Raw genomic sequence first — 11,926 nt, forward strand, 5'->3', positions numbered from 1 at the left:
TCAAGAAAAAGGAGCATTCGATAGTATGAAGATTATCATCCAACTATCAGGCATTGTAAGGAGTATTGTTCAGATAGAATGTAGATGAGAAAACCATTGACTTGCAATTCCTGTGAGCTTTTCTGAGGATTAATAGGAAGCCACCCTGATGAAGCATTTGAAAACAAACATATTAAATAAACACCGTAAAAGATCATTGCTTTTCTTCCCTAGACTGGACAATTGGCAGCTAGGATTCTTTTCTAATGAGTAAATAGGAGAAAAAAAAAGAAAAATACTTTGCCTATATAAAAACATGTGTAAAGATGTGTCAGGTCTGAGGGGAACCAATCTAAAAATGTAGGGGTGGTTATGGGGTGGTTTTAGAGGCTAGAGAAGCATGAGTTTTAATTGGACCCAGGCTAAAAAAATACAAAACAAGAAAAACCCACTAAAGTGTCTTTTCTCATGCAATCAATGATGTTTGAGTATGCATTGGTAATTAAATGATATCATAGAATTATTGTTAATTCTTTAAAGGCTGAAATGTCATGCCTGGAGAATGCCTTTATTTTTAGGAGTTCAATGCTTAAGTATTCGGGAATGAAGTACCTGCAACTTACCATAAAACAGTTCAACAAGAAAAAATGAAAACCAAATATACATAGAAAGAAATGAGCAGAAAGGGTACAATGTTAAAAATTGCTTAATTTATTACAGGTGATGAATATATAGCTCTTCCTTATAATGTATTGAATTATTCTGTGTATTTGAAGTTTTTATAATAATATATTGAAAAAAATCTATAGACTTTACAAAGGTACACAGGAACCAACTAAAAGGGCCTCAATGACCAGTGGCAGAAGAATTTGAACAGCAAAATAAATAAAGTAGTATCGGATTATAACCCAAAGTATAAAATAAACATCATGAGGTTATTTGTATCCATACTGATATAAATAAATGTTTAGATAAATTAACAAATGAGGGGGAGGGACAAATATCCTATGCAGAAGAATTCCATATAATTTATGTAGCTTTTCTGCCCTCAAGGAGGGGGAACATAGCTCCTCACTCCTTAGGTGTGAGCTGCACATAATGACTTTTTTCCAAAGAGTACAGTATGCAAAGGGGAAAAGTAAAGAGAAACTTTACACTGGAGCCTCACAAACACTATTCAGCCAAGTGATCAAGGTCAACATCAGCCGTCATAAATCATGTTGATGACAGGTTACCCTTGATATCATGTAATGAACATGGCACTTTATCTCTGTGGTCTTTCTCCCAAGAACTCATAACCCCACCGTAATCATGAGAAAAACATCAGACAAATTCCAGTAGTGGGACAGCCTACAAAATACCTCTCAAAACTGTTAATGCCATCAAAAACAAGGAAAGTCTGAGATACTGTCACGGTCAAGAGAAGCGTTAGGAGATATGACCACAAAATGTACATGTGGCATGCTGGATGGATACAGGAAAACGACATTGGAAAAGAAAAAGTACATAAGGAAAAAATAAGGAAACCTAAAGAAGCTACTGATTTTAGTTAATACTAATGTATCAGTACTGGTTCCTTAACTATAACATAGGTACTGTACTAATGTAAAATGTTAATAATATGGGAAACTGGATGTGGATCATATAAAAATATTCCATATTTTCTACTCAGCTTTTCTGCAAATCTAAAAAACTGTTGCAAAAAACAAAGTTTAAAAAAATTACAGACTGCAAATCAGCGTTTCGCATGTAGGAATTTACCTTAAACCTACTTGAATGTATACAAAAATGTTGGCTTTAAAAGTGGAAGATTGGAAACAAAATAACCAAATATAGGATAGTGGTTTAATAAATTATAGGGCAATTATATTGTGTAGCAATCAAAAAGTATGTCATAGTAGAATATTAAAATGGTGAGAAGTCCATGGACTATTGTAATGAAGAAAGGGGTTTACCAAAATTTGTATAGTATGATTCTAAATTTCATAAGAGACATTAATTTTTAAATGTGTCTTGAAAAATGACAGTTTTCTTCTGCTTCATGCTCTTGTATAAAGCTGACCCCGGAGCATCAATTGTGTGTGTTACTTGCATTACATTTTCTTTATTTGATGTGGATAGCCGGTAAGAATGTTAAATATTTTATTTAAGTACAATATTATATTTTGAAAAAATTTTTAAATGAATTTGGATTTTAATTAGTGGTTTGTCATGATTTGTACTTCTAGTGATATTGTTTAAAATAATTGTATTTTAATTTAAATAAACTTCTTTTCTTTTGATCTACTAACCTATATAGTACTAACCAATTGAGTTCTATAATGAATCAAAAATTCTAGCTTGAGTAATTAACATGTGTAGAGTTATTGCAAATCTACCTATTTTCTAATGTTCTTCAAATTGGTACTAAACGGTCACTTTATTTGAAGCCTAACTCATCATTAAGGACCAAGAGGAATAGAATATCTGTCTGTGTTATCAATTAAAATCCAAGATAATTTTAATTTTAATAATTCAAGATAGTTTAATATTTTATTTGAATTGTACTTTTGAGTCTATTTGTAGATTATTTGAATCTAGAAAGATATGTATCTAGGTAATATAGTGATCGACTATTTTTCCTTTTTTGATTAATTTTTAACTAAAATTATAAATTTTTCCAAATGTATTTAATACACATACACACATACAAAATTTAACACTCACTATGTACCTATATTTCAAGTATAATAATGTTAAATTTTATTATGTTTTCTCAAAACTTTTAAAAAGGAAAACCCTTACAGTTACAAATAAAAGTATGTCCTTCCTAGCTTGTTTTCACAAGATAACCAATGGCTTGAAGTTAGTGGGTATCATTCCTGTCCAATTTTTAACAATTTCAGTAAGTATGTATGTAACCATACCTACTTTCAATGTAGTATATGCTTCTATGCATTTTAAAGTTTTACATAATTGAATAATTCTGTTTGAATACTTTTGTGACTTCATCCAATATTATGTATTTTAGATTTATGCATGTTTTAAAATATAATTTATATTAATTGAAGTTTATTAAATGTATAAATATACCATAATACTTTCCCTACTTTTATAGATGAGCATAAAATACATGGTTTCATTTAATCTGTAAACATATAATCATCCCATGCTAGAGATAAGAAAGCTGAGGCTTAAACCATTTAAGTAATTGGCCAACATTCCAGCTAGTGAGCATTGAAGCCAAGTTTCTAACCATGTAGTGACACCAGATAACAAGCATTTAAGGACTTATTGCAATACTTTCCTTTGCTGATAGTTTAGTAAAGGCAGTTTGAGGATATTGAAGTAATGAGCATTGCTAGTTTATGGATTTCATACAAATGTTACAAAGAGGGAATTGAAGGATATAACAAAGTAGTATGAGGAAAACAAAGTAGAAGGCAATCAGAAATAAATTATAAATGCAGTAACAATCTGGATTCTTTTCCACATCTGCAATGTTTATCTCCTGACTGTTGGCTTATCAGCTGGACACTCCATGTGAAAATATAGATTCCACTCACTTCGGCAAATACTCAGAGTGCTTATTGTGTGCAGATTGTCCTCTGGGAGCCATGATACAGAATGAAAAAAACAACTCCCACTCTCAGAATTCACAGTCTAGCTATGGAAATAGATAATTGAAATGAAACAGTTCAGAACCTGGACAGCGCATCACCCATTTATAGGGTGTTATGGGTCATATAATTCAGTCTAAAGATTAGGAAAGGACTTCTTAAGGAGAAAAAATTAGTACAAATTTTATAATATAAGTAGAGGTGGCCAATAAGGAAGGTGGTAAGGGTGTTTCCAGAAAGAGAAGGTATTATTAGCAAAGACAAGAAGGTCTGAGATTGAACATTGCACATGAAGGACCACAGTGTCTTGAGTACAAGGTTATGTAGGAGAGGTGAGAAATGCTGCTCTAGAAATGAATGAGGATAACATGATGAAGGTTTTGAACACCCTATTAAAATGTTGAGATGTTTTCCTGAAGACAGATAGGAACCATGAGACCCATTTTAGCTGAGATCAGATTTCTGTGTTAAAAATATAGTTTTAATAGAAGCATTAACAATGTATTGCAGAGGGGTGTTCTAGAAGCAAAAAGACCATATCTGAGGTTAGTGGGAGCCAATTTCATGGAAGATGACTTGGAGAAGGAAGAGCAAACTTAAGAAATATAGAATTGGCAGTTGCCATTCTAATTGAATTTTTACTGCATTGAGGAAAAATGAGCATAAACTTCTTTAGAAATTTAATTTTTTATAATTCCAAAGTTTTTAGTTTTGGTGTCTGAGCATAGACACCAAAGTACTTCATAAGTACTGAGAATAAGTACTACAGTGATATATCCAGTTGCCCACTTGTGTTATTCTCCCACATCTTACGTATACCTGACCAAAATGGAACTTATATTCTTTCTCTTCAAATTGTTCTTCCTCCTACATTTCTCATCTAGGACAACATAAAGGGAAATTAGTACGATTGAGATTCAACAGAAGTAATAACACTTTAAAAACATATTTAGTACCTGTAGTACCTTTAAAAACATATTTAGTCTTGTCTACTGAAAGAAACTTGGCTTTATTTAAATTGTTTCCATGTAGACATGATATTAACAAAAAAATATTGGTAGAAATGGAGATAGAAACATTGACATGGGGACAGATATACAATTTATTTCTACTTAGAAATTGGTATCTATAAATACTGCAAATAATCATTAATGTAATGCAGCCATTTACTAACTTGATAATGAGAAAAAGGGTTCTCTGAAAATATGACTTACAGATAGCTCTCAACCCAATAGTTTCTTTCTCAAATGATTTTTCAAAGTTCGTTAGCTAAATTGATAAAATCTTGCTTGAGTATAGTATCTTTTTGTAGAGATATATCATTAATTGAAAAATCTAGTTCTCATTCCAAAGTTTAACTTTCAATCAGACTTATTAATAAAAATATATGTAACACAGACTAATAAAATTCTTTCTCTTATTCCAAGGACTCTTTTTTGTCTGCTCCCTATGAAATATATGTTACTAGTTAATTACTACTTAAGATTTTTTCCCTTTGGTGGGGAGAAAGACTTTCATAATATATTTGTCTTTTACTAATGAACCTATGTAATAGTTTAAATTTTGAAGGTATAGTTTAAAAGTGAAAGGGAACAATGGATAAGATAAAATGTGCTAAGAGTTAAAATGGATGATGGAGGGATGTTTTTATTAGATTAGAAATATTGTATCTTACAACTGAAAATGCAAATTATGCTGTGCCATAATGTTCCTTTCAAGCACACAAGATAAAAATTTGCATATCTAAATTGGATCAGACTGAATGGGTTTCCCTGGTCTCTCTTCCTTGAACAGCAATCAGCCTGAAAAAGCCTGCAGGTGATCCCATTAGTGAGATTTTAAAGTCCTTATTCAAGAGTCTCCATGTATATGTGAGTATATGTATGGGGGTATACATATATGTATGTATAGATATACATGTATAAATATGTTTATATCCAGTTAATTTATTTTAATTTCTTAGAGACTGATAAAATTATTCCACCCCTTTTAGATAATTATTTGTATTATATGTTTTTCATTTTCACATATCTTCCAAAATCTTATTTCTATCTATTGTCTACATTGCTGGTTGATTTTCAGAGTGTGATAAATATTTGAAACTTTGAATTCTGAATGAAATTATCTTTATGTATTAATAGGATATGCTGTCTCATCTACCTTTGAAGAAATATCTGAAATATTTTAAAAAGAAGGATAAACTGTATTTTACTGAACTACTTGTTATCCAGAAGTATCCCACATGTCATTTTTGAAATTCAAATTCTTATTCAAATTATTCATTATTTGGTCTCTTTTATCATAGGTGTATGCACACAACTAAAATTTGCAAATAATTAATCCACTAGCTGACAGACATAGAGTTGACTCAACAATGGAATGTGCTTAAATTTTCATTTTACGTATATATGGCTTATTTGAATTTTTTCAATGGGATAAAAATCATAGTTGAATTTCAAGAACTTTGAAATTTTGTTATGATTGATTACATATTTAGTAAGTTTAGATAAAATGAATATAATATGCAGATCTTAGTTATATTGGATAATCACATCACTATCAGGACTTAAACTAGCATTCCAGATCAAACCACTTGACTCTAGATGCTGCTAATAAAAATCAGCCCTAGATATTTTTAGGTATAAAAATAAATCCAAACCCTTAATAAGCCAAGAATAATCTTATGTCATTTAGTTTTTTAAAAACTTGGAAATGTTTCTGTTTTCTTACAATATGAAAGATGCACAGCTAATATATTTGTATATGGAGGATTATATGTTTTATTCAAATGTATAGAATTATTCATATGACATTTATTCTTGATTATCATAGATAAAACATCCAGTTTGTAGAAAACCCATTCCCTAATTTCTTAAATGTCATTGCAATTTGTCTTTTGCCAAATTTATTTTTATTTAGAATTTTACTGGAATTTTTATTTAAAATATCACTGTTAAGAGTGGATGGAGTATAAACATATTTTATTTTAAGTAGCCTTGTTTTAATACGTGAAGGGTAGGTTAATAAAATTTATTCCCTAAAATAGTGTCTTTGAGTCTTAGTAAAGCAATAATTTCATAATTTGAAAAAATCCTCTAGAAAATAAAAACATGAAATGCGAGATTACAATAACAGAACTACTATTGTTATCATTTAGGATGTAGTTGAACCTGGACAAAGTTGCACATTTTATTTTTTGAGTTCATTCACCAACATTTTTGTACCATATCCTCTGTAGTTCTTGATTTTGTTGTAGCTCCTACTACTACTTATGTTTCCTCAAGTCTCCTAGTTTTAATTCCTTTCTATTTATACCTCCCTTCCAGGTAAGGAGAACACTTAACTGAAGTCTTTGTATAAACAAATCAGTCAATTCTTGAAGACATTAAGCATTTAAAAGGGAAATATTTTAGAAAAATGGAACTTTGACATCATATTTTATAGTTTAAGATTCCACCTAAGGGCAATAACAATCTTGGCTAGGGCATATTTGTGGAATATTATTCATAGCAAAGATATTAAAATGTAATTTATATAAATTGATTTATAGATATATACATAAATATATATTCATATTTATATATTGCCTAATTATATATAATATAAGCATATGTAATTTTATATATACATAAATATATATTTTCACATGTGTGAGAATATTTATGTCTATTGAGTTGTTTTAAATTAATTCATGTGAATATTGACTCTTAACTGGATTCTAGTTTCTTGGGCACATGAAGTTCTCAAATTTCTCCCCTTTCTCCAGCTCACTTCTAAGCTTTGAACAAATGGTCAATACTGCCAATTTGTTGATCCTTTGAAGAAATATGTAGGAACAAAATGAGATTGACAGAATTTTAAAATCTTATAAAATAATCTATTGCTAGAGCAAACTTTTGTTAAATATTTTGGGGAACAATTAGGCAATATCTGATAAAGTGGAGATGTGCATGCTTATGACTAATAACACTATATGGGGGTGTTTAATGAAGAGAAATTCTTGCAAGTGTGCACAGGAAGCATATATAAAGGTGTTCAAGGCAGCCTTGTTTTTAATAGCAAAATATCAGACTCAATCTAACTGGCCACCAGAAAGAAAATGCATAAATAACATGTGGTATGTTTATTCAGTATATTTTGAAAGTGAATAAACATTATTTGACATCTACGTTAACACTGATAGATCTCAAAACATAACATCGAGTGAAGAAGCAAGCTACAAGATTATGTGTAAAGTCTGACACCATTTATATAAATTTGAAAACCCTCAAATAATATATATCATTCAGAGTTACTCATGTGTACATATAAAAATGTAAAATAAGGATTGGGAGGTATAGTAGTTTTGATGGCGCAGAAGCGCCCCCTGAGACAAGGCTTTAAATGCAGCTGGTATATTTGGGGGGTGATTCCAAGGAACACCAATAGAGAGGTGGGGAAATAAACAGGAAAGGGAGGAAAGCCAGTAAAGCGTGTGTTACCAAGTGAATCACAACTGTGAGCAACTAGAATAAGTAGAAACCCACTGGAGAACTTGGGAAAACTGTGTGGAACATACATTTCTAAGATCTCAGTTAATGGACCAGGACACCATTAGTTAAGAGCTGCTAGGAGTGAGGAAGAGTGACTTATTTCTTAAGACTTTTGGGCAGCTGCACATAGAATCAGTGGACTCTAGCGTTCAGTGTTTCCAGGCAAAGAGATGCAGGTGCCGGCAGTTCTGAGTTAGGGCAATAGTAAATACCTGGGACATACCGGGAGACCCTGATAGCTACTAAATTAATGACTGCACTTGCCGGTAGGGGTTAGTGGGTGGGAACGAAATAGAATTGGATCTTCAAAACAAATTCAATTTATATGATTTTCTTTCCTTTTTTACTTCATAAAAATATTTGATGTAAAAATGACAAAATGTGAATGATTTTTAATTCTTATTGTGGGTGCACAGATGTTTGTGATAGCATTTAAAAAACATCATCCTAAATTTGAAAAAACTTCAAAAAAAGTAGAATAAACAAGTCAGCTAGTATTTTATTATTAGCATGCACTGAAACGCTGAGAGTAGAGATACAGATTATGAACTCCTTGAGATCAGGTATCATGGAATTTTGTTTACCAGGAAACTTACAGAGAATTTTGGAGGTAGTTTATAAAATGAATAACAGAATTAATTAATTATGGATTCTAATTGAAAAAGCCATTTATTGATAGACATTCTAGGCCAGCTATGAGTCAAGCTTTTTGGCTTTATCCACCATCAATGTCATAGTCTCTAATTTCTCTAATGTACTTTGGCATTAACTGAGTGAGAAATGTAATGTTCATTCTTAATTGACTTTAGTATCCAATACTGGCATCTAAAAGGTAGGGCTCTGGATAATTACTGTATCTTCTAATGGATGTGAATAACCAAGATTTCAGAAAATTTAAGAGACCAGTTGCTGGACAGTCTTGTTAGGTACTGTGAAAGTTGATTGTACCAAATAGAGTCATTCATGTCATACCCAACTAAAATGGAGTCAGGAGGCCCTTGGAAAGGACACCCAGGTCACTTGTTCCAAGAACTGTTTGTGCAATTCAACAGAAAAAAACCAAAAAACTAACCATAACTTTAAGATTACATCTTACTTAGTAACTGCTGCCATTCACCAACCAGAACTCGGCAGCTCCTGCACGACACTGCCAGCACCAATGACTTTTCCTTCAAACAATTTATGTAACTTTCCTTTTTTCTCCAATAAAACCCCAGCCTTTCCCTTTATTCTTCAGACACATCTAGGGGCTACCCTGGTTTGTGCACTCTGAATTGCAATTCTAATTCTTGTATATTATTCTCAAATAAAGGCTTTAATTGGAGATTCTTCTCTCTATATTTTTGTTTAAGATTGACAGCATTGAAAAATATATATATGTTAGAGATGATAGTAAGTGTACAGATGAGTTTTCCTTTTGTTTATTATTTTGAGAAAATCATCTTATATGTGATTGTAAAGATACTATAATCTCAGTTCTTGTACAGATTTGCCAAAGAACAGTACAGATATATGTCTTCTTCAGCTTTGTTATTACTATTGTAAAGGTAATGGTGCTGCCACATACCACTCTGAATATTAGGAAACACACTGGTAAATCAGTAAACCATGGTGCTAGACCCATTCCAAACTGTAACCAGGAAATATCCCAACAGCCCATGAAACCATTTTAAAGCAACTCTTAGACCAAAACCTACTTCAGACAAACCAGTTCAGACTGTCTTGTCTAATCATTATGAGCTGAATTTTATCAGCCTCACAAGTATCTATTCTTCCATTTACTAAAAGCCAAAACAGTATTTGCTGAGTAATAAAGTATGGAGTTTCTTTGTTCTTTTGAAGGGAGTAAGAATAAGAGTGATAATACCAAAATGAAAAGACAGGAAATAAAAATGCTTAAAAATTATGTAGAGTATATTTAACTGAAAATATTATTTGAACTAAAAACAAGAAATAGTAGTTGAAAAAGAAACACTTGTCTTCTCTTCCTTACATAATTATAATGTGAAGAAATGTAGCTTTCTTCTTTTAGAATGAAATTATCTTGTGATACCAACACTAGGAATATGTTTTTGAGTTGTAAAGATGTAGTACATTTCAAGATATTATAAAAAAAAATGAAGTATGGCAAAAAAAAATTTCAAATGTTCACAGGACGAATAACATATTTTGTTGTATATAAATTGCAGGTCTAAAAATTCTCTAGTTGATTTCCTTAGATCCTAAACAATAAGACAATCTTGCCAAAGTAAAGGCCCAAATACCAAAGCTAGATTTAGTACTGATTCAGTTTTTGCCTTTGGCGATATGTAATGCCAGTATGTTTCAGATTCTGCTTCTGAAATGTGATGTTTCAATGTCAGCATTCTCTACATATTGTGAGCTTTACCTAGTTAATAACTCTGAGGAATTTTAAAACAAAACTACTGTGTTTGTCTATCCTGGACTCCTTAGCCTCAGTCTTCTGGTGTGGAAATGATGACTAGAGAATGATTTATGTTTGTCAACTGGTAAGTTCTTATTTCCCTCAATTTTTGGTACATTTGTAGCACAAGATTTAAATCTATCAAAGCATTAGAAAATGTGAATAGAAAATCCCTACAGTGTGAATACTCAGACATCATATTGTGTTTGTGTATATTTACATGCGTTGTAACTGGGAGTGTCTATTATAATGTGTACAGTTTATATTATACAGTTTTAGAGCCTAATAACACCCATTCCTTAAAGAAGAAATTTTAGAACAGAAGATGGTATTGACTGCTTGAGTAAATAAAGGACTTAGAGATACAGTCACAGAATCTTGTCAAAAGAAAAGCTATATTTTTTATAAACTTATTGAGGAGAAATGTTATGACCCCTCAGTAAAGGTTTTAATGAAAAATATAGTTCATTTTTTTTGTTGTTGTTTCTTCTTTTCTGTCTTTGCTACCAGGGTGATACTGGCTTCAAAGAATGAGTTAGGGAGGATTCTCTCCTTCTCAATCTTTTGGAAAATCTACAGTAGGATTGGTATCAGTTCTTCTTTGTAAATCTGGTAGAATTCAGCTGTGAACTGATCTGGTCCTGGGCTTTCCTTTGTTAGGAGATAATTTTTATTACTGATTCAATCTCACTACTCATTATTCGTCTGTTCAGGATTTCTATTTTTCCTAATTCAAGCCTGGAAAGTTTTATATTTCCAGGAATTTATCCATTTCCTCTAGATATTCTAGTTAGTACATAGAGGTGGTCATAATATTCTTAGATGATATTTTGTATTTCTGGGGTATCAATTGTAATGTCTCCTTTTTCATTTCTGATTGAACTTACTTGAATTCTCTATCTTCTTTTGGGGTTAATCTAGATAGTGACCTATCATTTTTGCTTATCTTTTCAAACAACCAACTATTCATTTCATTGGTTGTTTGTATTTTTTATTTAAATTTCATTTAGTTCTGCTCTAATCTTTGTTATTTCTTTTCATCTGCTAGCTTTGCACACACACAAAATTCCTCAACAAAACACTAGCCAACTGAATCCAATAGCACATTGAGAAAAAGTAATTCATTACAATCGAGTGAGTTGCATCCCAGGGATGCAAGAATGGTTCAGCGTATGTAAGTCTATAAATATAATTCACCAAATAAACAATTAAAAACAAAAACCGTATTGTCATCTCAGTAGATGCACAAAAAAGCATTCAATAAAATTCAGCATCTGTTTATGATAAAAACTCTCAAAAAAGTAGGCATAGAATGAACATACCTCAAATTAATAAAAGCCATGTATGACAAACCCACAGCCAATATCATATTTAATAGGGAAATGTTGAAA

The sequence above is a fragment of the Eulemur rufifrons genome, chromosome 29 (assembly GCF_041146395.1).
Source record: "Eulemur rufifrons isolate Redbay chromosome 29, OSU_ERuf_1, whole genome shotgun sequence".
In the NCBI taxonomy this organism is placed as follows: domain Eukaryota; kingdom Metazoa; phylum Chordata; class Mammalia; order Primates; family Lemuridae; genus Eulemur; species Eulemur rufifrons.